Source organism: Panthera uncia, chromosome B4 (genome assembly GCF_023721935.1).
Source record: "Panthera uncia isolate 11264 chromosome B4, Puncia_PCG_1.0, whole genome shotgun sequence".
NCBI classification, from domain to species: Eukaryota; Metazoa; Chordata; class Mammalia; order Carnivora; family Felidae; genus Panthera; species Panthera uncia.
In genome coordinates, this window is record NC_064809.1 from 122,089,085 (window position 1) to 122,101,661 (window position 12,577).

The following is a 12,577-nucleotide window of genomic DNA, read 5'->3' on the forward strand; positions in this document are numbered from 1 at the left end:
GGTGAGAATGGACATCCCTGTCTTGTTCCTGATCTTAGGGGGAAAGCTCTCAGTTTTTCTCCATTGAGAATGATATTAGCATTGGGTCGCTCATATATGGCTTTTATGATCTCGAGGTATGCTCCTTCTATCCCTACTTTCTTGAGGGTTTTTATGAAGAAAGGATGCTGTATTTTGTCAAATGCTCTCTGTGCATCTATTGAGAGGATCATATGGTTCTTGTCCTTTCTTTTATTGATGTGATGAATCATGTTAATTGTTTTGCAGATATTGAACCAGCCCTGCATCTCAGGTATAAATCCCACTTGGTCGTGGTGAATATATTTTTTTCATGTATTGTTGGATCTGGTTGGCTAATATCTTGTTGAGGATTTTTGCATCCGTGTTCATCAGGAAAATTGGTCTATAGTTCTGCTTTTTAGTGGGGTCTCTGTCTGGTTTTGGAATCAAGGTAATGCTGCCTTCATAGAAAGAGCTTGGAAATTTCCCTTCCATTTCTGTTTTTTGGAACACCTTCAAGAGAACAGGTGTTAACTCTTCCTTAAATGTTTGGTAGAATTCCCGTGGAAAGCCATCCGGCCCTGGACTCTTGTTTTTTGGGAGATTTTTGATTACTAATTCGATTTCCTTACTGGTTATGGGTCTGTTCAAATTTTCTATTTCTTCCTGTTTCAGTTTTGGTGGTGTATATGTTTCTAGGAATTTTTCCATTTCTTCCAGATTTCCCATTTTATTGGCATATAATTGCTCATAATATTCTCTTATTATTGTTTTTATTTCTGCTGGTTGTGATCTCTCCTCTTTCATTCCTGATTTTATTCATTTGGGTCCTTTCCTTTTTCTTTTTGATCAAACCAGCTTTTGGTTTCATTAATCTGTTCTACTGTTTTTGTTTGCTTGTTTGTTTGTTTTGATAGCATTAATTTGTGCTCTAATCTTTATTATTCCTTGTCTTCTTCTGGTTTTGGGTTTTATTTGCTGTTCTTTTTCCAGCTCCTTAAGGCATAAGGTTAGATTGTGTATCTGAGATCTTTCTTCCTTCTTTGGGAGGCCTGGATTGCTATATACTTTCCTCTTATGACTGCCTTTGCTGTGTCCCAGAAGCTTTGGGTTGGGGTGTTATCATTTTCATTGACTTCCACATACTTTTGAATTTCCTCTTTAACTGCTTGGTTAGCCCATTCATTCCTTAGTAGGATATTCTTCAGTCTCCAAGTATTTGTTACCTTTCCAAATTTTTTTCTTGTGGTTGATTTTGAGTTTCATAGCATTGTGGTCTGAAAATATGCACGATATGATCTCGATCTTTTTGTGCTTGTTGAGGGCTGATTTGTGTCCCAGTATATGGTCTGCTCTGGAGAACGTTCCATGTGCACTGGAGAAGAATGTATATTCTGCTGCTTTAGGATGAAATGTTTTGAATATACCTGTTAAGTCCATGTGGTCCAGTGTGTCATTCAAAGCCATTGTTTCCCTGTTGATTTTTTGCTTAGATGATCTGTCCATTGCTGTGAGTGGGGTGTTGAAGTCTCCTACTCTTATGGTATTACTATCGATGGGTTTCTTTATGTTTGTGAATAATGGATTTATATATTTGGGTGCTGCCACATTTGGCGCATAAATGTTTACAATTGTTAGGTCTTCTTGGTGGATAGACCCCTTGATTATGATATAATGCCCTTCTGCATCTCTTGATACAGTCTTCATTTTGAAGTGTAGATTGTCTGATATAAGTATGGCTACTGTGGCTTTCTTTTGTTGACAATTAGCATGATAGATGGTTCTTCATCCCCTTATTTTCAATCTGATGGTGTCTTCAGATCTAAAGTGGGTTTCTTGTAAACAGCATCTAGATGGATCTTGTTTTCTTATCCATTCTGTTACCCTATGTCTTTTGATTGGAGCATTGAGTCTATTGACGTTTAGAGTGAGTACTGAAAGATATGAATTTATTGCCATTATGATGCTTGTAGAGTTAGAGTTTCTGGTGGTGTTCTCTGATCCTTTCTAATCTTTGTTGCTTTTGGGATTCATGTATATATACTTTTTTTTTCTTTTCATATGTTCTTCCCTCAGAGAGCCCCCCTTAAAATTCTTGCAGGGCTGGTTTAGTTGTCACAAACTCCTTTAATTTGTGTTTGTCTGGGAAACTTTTTATCTCTCCTATTTTGAATGACAGCCTTGCTGGATAAAGAATTCTTGGCTGCATATTTTTCTGATTCAGCACACTGAATAAATCCTTCCACTCCTTTCCGGCCTGCCAAGGTACTGTGGATAGGTCTGCTGCAAACCTGATGTGTCTTCCCTTGTAGGTTAGGGACTTTTTTTCCCTTTCTGCTTTCATGATTCTCTCTTTGCCTGAGTATTTTGTGAATTTGACTATGATACGCCTTGTTGATGGTTGGTTTCTGTTGAATCTAATGGGGGTCCTCTGTGCTTCCTGGATTTTGATGTCTGTGTCTTTCCCCAGGTTAGGAAAGTTTTCTGCTATGATTTTGCTCACATAACCCTTCCACTCCTATTTCTCTCTCTTTCTGTTCTGGGACCCCTATGATTCTGATTTTGTTCCTTTTTAGTGAGTCACTGATTTCTCTAATTCTTAAATTGTGCTCTTTTGCCTTAATGTCCCTCTTTTTTTCTGCTTCATTATTCACTATAAGTTTGTCCTCTATATCGCTGATTCTCTGTTCTGCCTCATCCATCCTTGCCACCAGGGTATCCACCCGTGATTTCAGCTCAGTTATACCATTTTTAATTTCATTCTATTTTTTACTTCTTTTATCTCTGCAGAAAGGGATTCTAATCTATTTTTGACTCCAGCTAGTATTCTTATTATCGTGATTCTAAATTCTGGTTCAGACATCTTGCTTGTATCTGTGTTGGTTAAATCCCTGGCTGTCGTTTCTTCGTGCTCTTTCTTTTGGGGTGAATTCCTTCGTTTCGTCATTTTGAATGGAGTAAAAGAATTAATGAAGTAGAAAAATTGAAATTAAAAAAATATTAAAATTAAAAAATATTAAAATTAAAAATTAAACACACACAAATCGAATAAAGGATGCTAGATTCTAGGTGTGTTTTGGTCTGGGTGTTAAAAGTGGTTTGACAAATTAGAGGCAAAAAAGGGGGGCGGTAAGAAGAAAAAAAAGGATATCGTTTGAGAATTTGAAAAAATGAATACACTGATGGAGACTAAAATGAGATGATGGGGTTAAAATATAATTTGCAAAAATATACACAAAAGTAAAGAATATAGTAGAAAAAAATTAAAATATTTTTAATAAAAATTAAAAGTAAAAAACAATTTTTTCTCTTTTTGTATTCAAGAAAAAGAAAAGAAATGAAAAAGAGAAAAGATAAGGAAAGGAAAAAAGAAAAAAAGAAAAAAGGAAATCGTTTGAAAATTTGAAAAAGTGAATATACTCTAGTAGACTAAAATAAAATGATGGAAGTAAAATAGAATTTGAAAAAATTTACATAAAAGCAAAAAATATATTAAAAAATTAAAAATAATTTTAATAGAAACTGAAAGTAAAAATTAAGTTTTCCTCTTGCTGTATTCAAGAAAAAGAGATGAAATGAAAAGAAAAAAGAAAAAGAAAGGAAAGTGTTTGAAAATTTGAAAAGGTGAATACATTGATGTATACTAAAATGATGGAAGTAAAATAGAATTTGAAAAGAATTACACAAAAGTAAAAAATATAGTAATAAAAATCAAAGAAAAACATTTTTGTTAAAAATTGAAAATAAAAATGATTTTTTTCTCTTTCTGTATTCAAGAAAAAGAAAAGTGTAAAAGAGAAAAGGGAAAATAAAAGAAAAAAAAAAGAAAATGAAATAGATGGACCTGCTAACAGATTGAAGTAGGAATGAAATTACTTTGTTTTCCTCTAGAAGTCAGTCTATGTAGTGCTTTATAGTCCATAAACTAAGCTGGTGGTGATACTTGTGTTCTTGAAGAGCGAAGTTGGCCCACTTGGGCGGGGCTCAGTGTAACAGCTCCGCTCTCCAGTAGATGGTGCTGCTAGCCTACTGGGGTGGATTGCTGCGGCGCTCGTAGGTGCATATGCGCATGCGCGGGAGTGGTGAAATGGCGCCACCCAGCTACCCAGTCTGTTCTCCTGGATCAGCAATCGCGCAACTGTCCTCTGTCTTCGGCTTTTGTCCACTCCCCTCTTTTTCACTCTCCGTGACCATGCCCCAGGCAGTACCTCTCTCCCGAGTTTTGTCTCAGATGCGGCTGTTTTTCCCGGCCCCTTACTTCTGAAGGACTGCGACTTTGACCCATTCTGCCCCTCTGCAGGAGGGTCTCACTGAGTAATGGCTGAATGAGCAATTGCCGAATATCGGCTGCACCCAGGAATGCTTGCTGGCCCCTGCTGCTGCTGGTGCCCTGAGACTGCAGCTGGGTGCCAGCCCACCCCAGAAAAAGTTCTCGAGATAATGTAGCAGCAGCTTTTCAGGGATTATGGAAAATCACAACACACATCTGGCACCAGGCTTCACCCTTAACGACCTTGTTCTGGCACCAGTGAATGTGGCCATTTTCTTGGGTCTGCTGGGACCAGGTGGCTTCAACAGTCTCTACCAAATGTCCTTCCAGTAGTGGAACCTCTTTTCCCCATGTGGCCTGAGAACCTCCCAGACTCCACTCTGTTTCTGGGGATTGGCCCTTCCCACCAGAGCACTGCCAGGTATCAAGCTGTGGAGTTGCAGCCCCTGTGCTCCCCTTGTTTACAGTCTTAATGGAGTTTAAACCCTCTCCTTTCTCCTTTCTCTCTTTTTAGTTTAGTCCCTGCGGCTGTTTCCAATTTTCCACTTTCTCTCCTGCTGCTTTGGGGGGGGGGTGTTTTTCCCGTACCCCCCCCCCCCCCCGCCAGTCTCCATCCTCTCTCTGCCCGCAAAAGTGGTTCCCTATCTTCTGCAGCTTCTCACTCCCCAAGTTCACTTTTCTGTGCCATGTACCTGCTGAATTCTGTGGTTCAGGTTGTGCAGACTGTTGTGTTAATCCTTCGATCAGTTTTCTAGGTGTGCAGGATGGTTTAGTGTTGGTCTGGCTGTATTTCATGGACGGGAGACACACAAAAAGCTTCCATGCTGTTCCGCCATCTTGGCTCCTCTGGAGTGTTGCTCTTAAATACACTTATGGATCCACTGGATCTTAGTATAGGGAGAGCAATTAAAAAAATGCCTTTTCTATTCTTTGAAAAAGATAATACACACAGACAAGTATATCATGAGTGTATAGTTCATGGACTTTTCATAAAGTGAACCTATCCAAGTAACCAGCACCAGATGAAGAAAAGGAACGTGTCAGCCCTGCAGGGAACCCTCTCCTTCTTGTGATCCTTTCCAGCCATAACTTAAGAGCAATTTTCCTTGTGGGAATTCATTCACTGAGTAGCAATTTTTGCCTTCTGGAAATAGAGGTATAGCTGACCTAGGAGTGCAAACTAGATTCATTCTAATTCTTGGTCATGACACACTTTCATGGTTGGCCCATGTGCCAGTTCCCTCTTTTTATTAAGTTAGTAATTTATTTTAATTTTTTAAATGTTTTTTATTTTTGAGAGGAGGGGGAAGGGGAAGAGAGAGAGAGGGAGACACAGGATCTGAAGCAGGCTCCAGGTTCTGAGCTGTCAGCTCAGAGCCTGATGTGGGACTTGAACTCAAATTGTGAGATCATGACCTGAGCTGAAGTCAGATGCTTAACCAACTGAGCCACCCAGGTGCCCCAGGTAGTAATTTATTTTAAATAAGACTACAAGCATGGAGAATAGAACACTGACAACAGCTGACAGCCACCTCTATGGGCATCCCGTTCCCCTGCCTCCCTTTATTGGAAGTAACTACTTCCAATATACTATAGGCTTATATACTATAGGCTGTTCTGTTTGCTGAATTTCTGTCATTAGACAGTCATAGCCCTGGCCATTATAGATCATCTGACCATGACTTCAGAGGTCTCCTCTCCACTTGGGCTCCCTTGTTCTGCTTTGCCCTTGGGTAGAGGTGGTCCAAGAGTAGGCTGGTCCAGCCAGACAGGCAGTGCTGAGAGAAACCTAGGGTCAGATCTGCCCGGGGTGGGATTCCAGTATGGCCCTCATGAGATGTGGAGACGATTTGTCAAGGGAGCCTGAAGGAGAGGGAGGCTTCAGCAGTTGGAACTGGGACCTACTGGGCCACAGTTGGAGGGTTCAAGTATTAAAATCTCATATAACACTTTGACCAACACTTCTTGGACTGAGGTCATACAGGAGGATGGGTCAACTAACAATTGCAATCTCTTCTTTCCTGCCTCTGAGGGGAGAATGGGCATTTGGAAGGCAACTCACCATCTCTTTCATACTTTTCATCCCAGGTTTTCTGGAAGAATCCTATTTCAACATTCTGCCTCATGGTTTCACAAGCCATTGAAATATCCTAGAATATTCTCTATTGCAGTCCAAGTTATGCCTCTTAGACTGCCTTTTGTAATAAAAGTACTTTGCCTAAACATGTGTCTGAATTTTTGGTCTTTATACCTTGATCTCTAAAACTTGACCCTCATCAAATAGATTACATAGACAGAAAAGTATTTGGTAAATTTTAAAAAGACCAAGAAGTCAAACCAGGCAATGCCTCTGCAATGAATGGCTTAATGGCCATGGGCAGATTTCACTCCTTGGGCATTTCATTCCTTGATATCTGAGCAAATAATACATCTAGGAGATGGGAAGGAATATCCAGGGCAGTTCCTAGGAGGAGGAAGGGACACATGAAGTGATGACAGAACTTTTTAAGATGGTTGAGATGATGGAAGTGAAGAATGTTTTTCCAGAATTAATGGTGACAAGTGAGGAACTGAGAAATGACTCAGTTTGATTCCACTGGTAGCTGTGTAAATTGGTGAACACCAATAAAAGCTGGCATGAATTTTTAGTCTTTCTCCCCTCCATTATCTGATTCCCACTTGGATTCTGAACGCTGGGGTTTCTTTTTCTTTTCATGGGCTCCATACTTGACCAGCCTTCATGACTTTCTTTCCCTTGCACGTACCTGGCTCCTTGCTTCTATGCTCTTGCTCATGCTATTGTTAGAGCAGGTAAGCCTAGTGGTCTCATTTCTACAAGTCCACATATGATAACGAGGCTTAAGAGCATGGCTGCTTTAGGTCAGACACTGCATGACTGCTGTTCACTTGACTCCCCATCAGTGACTGGACTTGATTAGAGACTGGACCTTGATTAGAGTCCAGTGACTGGACTTGACTAGAGACCTCAGGCTACCTAAAGTTGCCTTATAACCTCTCAAAGGTCAAGAGGAGCCTGGGCCACTTCCATATTTTTGAGACACCTGGTTTATTAAAAAGAAAGAGATTCCCACATGTTGGTGGAATTAAATGTTTACCTAAGTTCACATTCTATGCCAATGGTTCTCTGTGTTTCTGTGCATAAACTCAGTTGGAAGTAATATCAAAAGTGTAAAGTTGAGGCCTTTTTGATAGTGATATTTGGGCCAAAGGACCTTCTTGTTCCCCCATGAGAGGCTCTCCTTGCCTTGATAATGGCTTTACTCCCTGTGACTTGGATTCTGGGAAGTGTTCCTTCTAAGTTATCTCGTTCAGCATGGTACTTTTGGGAGCAGATCAAAACTTCTGATTGTATACATGTGACCCAGGCTTTCTTCCCCTGTCAGGCAAGACTTTACATCTGTCAGCCATCTTTTACAGTTCTCATGATCACCATCTTTTGAAAAACTAATTATGGGGTGACATTTCTTGAGCATTTTCTATGCCAAGAATTTTTCATTAATTCCCCCATTTAATCCTTTCATTTATCCCTAAGAGGTAAATATTATTGGCCCCAATTCACAGATGAGAAAAACTGAGGCTCAGAAACATAAGTACGTTTGTTGATGGGGTGGCGGTGGAGACTGTGCTTAAACCCAGGCATCCTGGTTCTAGCACTCATGTTTTTCACCACCTCACCTCCCTCCCTCATTTCTGAGAGAAACCCACTCTGAGGAGCCAATCCTTCCATCCCTAACTCAACTGCCATCTTCTCCACAGGGTCTTTTTGGGTTACGTCAGCTGGAAGCTTGTTCCCCTCTTAACTCATGGTCCTGAGCACTTTCTCTAAATCTGTCTTATAACTCCTACCACATTTTTCCATTTCCTAGAGTTATTTGTGTATATTTCAGAAAATAGGGCCCTTGTCTAATAGAGCTTCTTTTTCCAAAGCACAATGCTTTGCTTATAGAAAGGAGTCAGCTCCTTTCTGTTGAATGAAGGGAATTTGCTTGTTGCCCTCGGGGGCCAAGCCTTCAGCTCCTCTGTCTGTGCCTTGCTCAGTGTGGTGCAGAGAGAAAGCCATGCGGTCAGCACACCCTGCTGACTGACTGACCAAAGCTGAGGTGCCTCCTGAGGATGGTTTTCTGTCTTTCATGTAAAAACGGCCCTGTTTTTATTGGTATTAAATTTCTAAATACAGAAGCTAAGAATTTTTCCTTTTGTAACGTAGGAAATACCTGATGGAAGGAAAACTGAATCTTGCTAAACCTTAAGAAAGGTCTCAGCAAAGCTCCCAGGAGTCTGTTGAAGCCCAGAGACCTCGGGTTGAAACTCTAACTGTCCAAAGAGGTCTTTCTGTGGGGTCTCAGTGGGTCAAATTCCCCTGCTGTGTGTGTGTATGTATTTTTTCAATAAAGAAAGCTATTGTATCTCTGATGAAGAGGCAGCAAGTTAACATCTTTTTAACAGGCCACCCAGTAGTGGTTATTTTCAACAGCAATGGGTTACATGGGGACGTGGCAGAAACATGCTGAGAAATTGGGAATCTGGAGCTGTTTCTCAATAAAATGGAGACATAAGTGCCACCTGACTGTCTCATCTGGGCTTCTTTCAGATCTCTTGGCCAGGTATGCCCCTTCCTCATCTAGCCTACTGTCAGTTGTCACCTCATTGACCCCTGTTTTCAGAACACCACACCGAGGCACCAGACTCTTTCCTCTCATCAGGCATTTTCTTTCTTTCTTTTTTAAAAAATTTTTAAATATATTCTTTAATGTTTATTTATTTTGAGAGAGAGAGAACACTCAAGCAGGGGAAGGGCAGAGAGAGAGGGAAAAAGAGAATCCCAAGCAAGCTCTGTACTGTCGGTGCAGAGCCTGATGTGGGGCTTGTACCCATGAATGGTGAGATCATGACCTGAGCTGAAATCAAGAGTCAGATGCTTAACCAACTGAGCCATCCAGGCTCCCCTTGTCTGGCCTTTTCTGACCTTCTTCCCTCCCTGTAGAAATGTGCACATCCTGTCCATGTTTCCTTGGGGCCTGCTCTTGGAGTCTAATCTGTTAATGTGATAATGGGAATGCATGCCTTTCTTCCCACCCCAGATAACATACTTGCATTTTGTTTTTACTCAGACATAGACAAGCAGGGAGGTTGTAGGAGCAGGGCCAAATGCTATCAGATAGCATCAAAGTTACTGCAGTTCAGCCTTCTTGTTATTGTTTTTGTTTGAAAAAGCAAAGAACAGGCCAACCAACAAACAAAACAGAAGCTGTTTTTTACATTCAGGTCCAATTCATGGTTCACTGTGGCTTTGGAAAAAAAAAATTTTTTTTTTGGTTGGACTCTTCTTTAATAAGGCTTTCCCCAGCTTGTAGGTTGTACTCCAGGTCTGTAGTGGGGGGTGGGGGGTGGTGGGAGAAAAGCATGGCAATGCAAGTTACCTCTCCCTAGAGCCTGAGCCCTTGTTCTTCCCTGGCTTCTTTTTGACTGGGAAGCTGGGATGTGACTCTGGAGAATTCCCTTTGCTCATGTTCCCAGAGCCACCCATGTCTTGTCTTCCACCTCCCCCGCCTTTGTCCTCAGAGATGCAGGATGCCCCCAACTAAGGGGGTTATCTCATTTCCTCAGTTATGAAGGAAAGAGAGGAAGAGCCCATCCCATGGAAGAGAACCAGCTGTGCTTCAACTTCCCACCCAAGCTACACTACCTACTACAGCAGTGCCAGTGTCACCATCGTGTGGGAATTCCGTTCCTACTAGCGGGGAGCCTGGATCTTGCCCTGGAGGTTGACAAAAACAAGGTGAACACTCTACAATCTCCTTTCCGGGTACATGGCAGACATGACTAATCAACTGTAATTTTCAGGCACGGAGCAGACATCACTAATCAATTGTAATTTTCCACTGAGCCGCAGGGAAGGCTGCTTCCCCTCAGGCACTATCAATCTACTGGAGTTTGCATCATAGAGCAAACACATTTGCCTTTCCTTGCATAGTGACCCTTCTGTGGTTCACGCAGGAGGGTGGGAGTAGGCACAGTTCTTCGGCTGCCTAACAAGACGTGGAAACTGGGGAGGGAGGAAGAAGCTCTTTTCTTAGGTTTCATGTGGATTTAGTTTTGAGTCCAAAAGCTTTACCTGGTTTACTGGCTCTGGGCCTAATTGTGGCATCTCCACTCATTTTCTCTGCCTAATAGGAAGCAAAAGTGCAAGAAACCGCTTATCCTGAGGCTAGCAGTAGACTTACTCCTTGGGGGAGGAATGCGATATATTATAGTGACTCAGGCAGCCAGAGGGTCTTTGGAAGGGGGAGGGGTGTCAGAGGCTGGGGACAGAGGGCCAAGCTGGAGGTATCAAGTTCCCTGGCAGCCCAGGCGATCCTACAGAACAACACACATTCTCCTCGTCCACCGCTGGTGTTTAGACGCCACTGGAATGTCCTGGCAGGACTGTCTGTCCAAATCCATTCAAAATTGATTTTTGTGTCTTCGATGGGGAATTTTGGCCAGGATCCCTGTTGCCCCCCATTCAGTTAGACATTCTCCTTTCCCTTTAGCTTATTAGCTGCCTCTCTGTGGGAGTCTGGCCCTTCACATTCCCTCTTGAGCCGCTTCAAATGATCTGAAGCTGTAACAAGGATCGAGGTGGGTCTGTGCTGCAAGTCTGAAATGCCCAGATGCATTTATTTAAAGCAGCAGCCTCTCAGCAGGGTTGACACAGCCCAATGCTGAGAAATTGGGTTCTGGGCCAGGATCTCCCCACTTTGCCGGAGAGCCAGGAAATGGGTAGGAATGTCCAGTGCCAGAGCAGAGGAAAAGGAAGAATCAGAGAAGAAAAGCCAAAGATGTATAGGAAAATCCTTGTAGGATTTTCTGTGAGACCAGCTCCTCCACTCCAAGTGCCTGCCTGCCTTCAGGCCTGCTGCTTGCTCACGCAGTCAGCAGCTGGCTGAGCGTCAGTACACGCCAGGTGCTCTTAGGTGCTCACGGGGTGGAGGAAGAAAAATCCTATCCTCCAGGAATTTACGATCAGAAGAGATGACAAGCACAAACTGAATGAAAATTAAAATGTGGAGAAGAAGGTGGGTAGCTAAGGTATGTTAAGAGGAGTTCAGATGAAGTGGGACTACACACCTCTGTGGGCTCTAAGAGCTAGATTTTGAAGTGTGTGTGTGTGTGTGTGTGTGTGTGTGTGTGTGTGAATCAAGAGTTGTCCATCCTCCAGACAAGTGGCTGTCATTCTCAATTGCAGCTTCTTGGCTGTGCATTGGAATCAACTGACGAGCTCTAAGAAATACAGATGCCAGGTTCTACCTGAGGTTCTGATGCAATTTACCCTGAGTCCGCTGGGGGGAGGGTCCCATGGGGATGGGCAATGTCAAGCTGTACAGTGATTGGTCAGGCTCTGGTGCTCATTGGCTTTGATCGACAAGCTGGAAAATAGTGATGGTGGTGGGGTAGAGGGTGGTTTCTATGCGTCACATGGGAGACACTGTCCTTTTCTCTGGGGGTACGTTAGGAAGGAGATGGTCTCCTTGTTTGAAAAGTGGAACATGGGCCCGCAAGAGACAGGGCTCATAGTGGAAAGAAACATATCCTTCTATTTTTTTAAAATACCAACATACATTCCTGGGAGGACTTTCCTCATTCCCTCTCTCCCTCTCCCTTCTAGTCTCCCCTTCTTCCATCTCCCCCTTCCCTGCCTTTATCCACAAATATTTATTAAGCTTATGCCACATCCTAGTCACAGTTCTGGGGGGCCAGCATTGACCAGTGCACAATAGTTTTTAATTTCAAGGAGTTGACACCTTAAGTATTATCATAAAGCGGAGATACGGGTGGTGGTGGGAATGTGTATGTGTTCTGTACAGCAGGACTTTTCCTGAAGAGTCAGCAGTTGGTGACTTGGTGCTGTATTCTGTGGCTGTCCCAGCATCTTTGGTAAGCCCAGCAACCCATTATCCCTGTGCAGGCACCAGATATGCAGGCGAGCCCTTTTGGATGGGCTAGTCCAGTAGAGGTCCCAGAGGACTGAAGCCTGACCTGACATCACTGTGAGCAGAAGACCCTCCCAGCTTGCTGTGTAACTTTCATATTCAACAAGGAATGCCCTCCCCCACAACTGGAAAATATGGTGAGGTGACTATGATGAGTTGGGGAAAGAATTATTTAGGTCATGGAAGAGGTGGGTTCAAATCTAGACTCTCTCATTTACTAGCTAGGATACTTGGGGCAAATTACTTAGCCAGGTTCTTTCAGGTTCAATTATCACTAATTGTCATAACAAAATACTTTCTGAGAGCTTGCTAC

General features: G+C 42.5%; 1 long non-coding RNA gene across 2 annotated transcripts in view; it reads left to right on the forward strand.

Moving 5' to 3' along the window:
* The window catches only part of LOC125919514 (uncharacterized), a 97,292-nt gene that overhangs the window by 18,041 nt on the left and 66,674 nt on the right, over positions 1-12,577 (forward strand). For both annotated transcript variants that reach the window (XR_007456810.1, XR_007456811.1), the window contains 2 exons: positions 9,899-10,070; positions 12,240-12,401. This is a non-coding gene — a long non-coding RNA (uncharacterized LOC125919514). The remainder of the gene's footprint in view (positions 1-9,898; positions 10,071-12,239; positions 12,402-12,577) is intronic.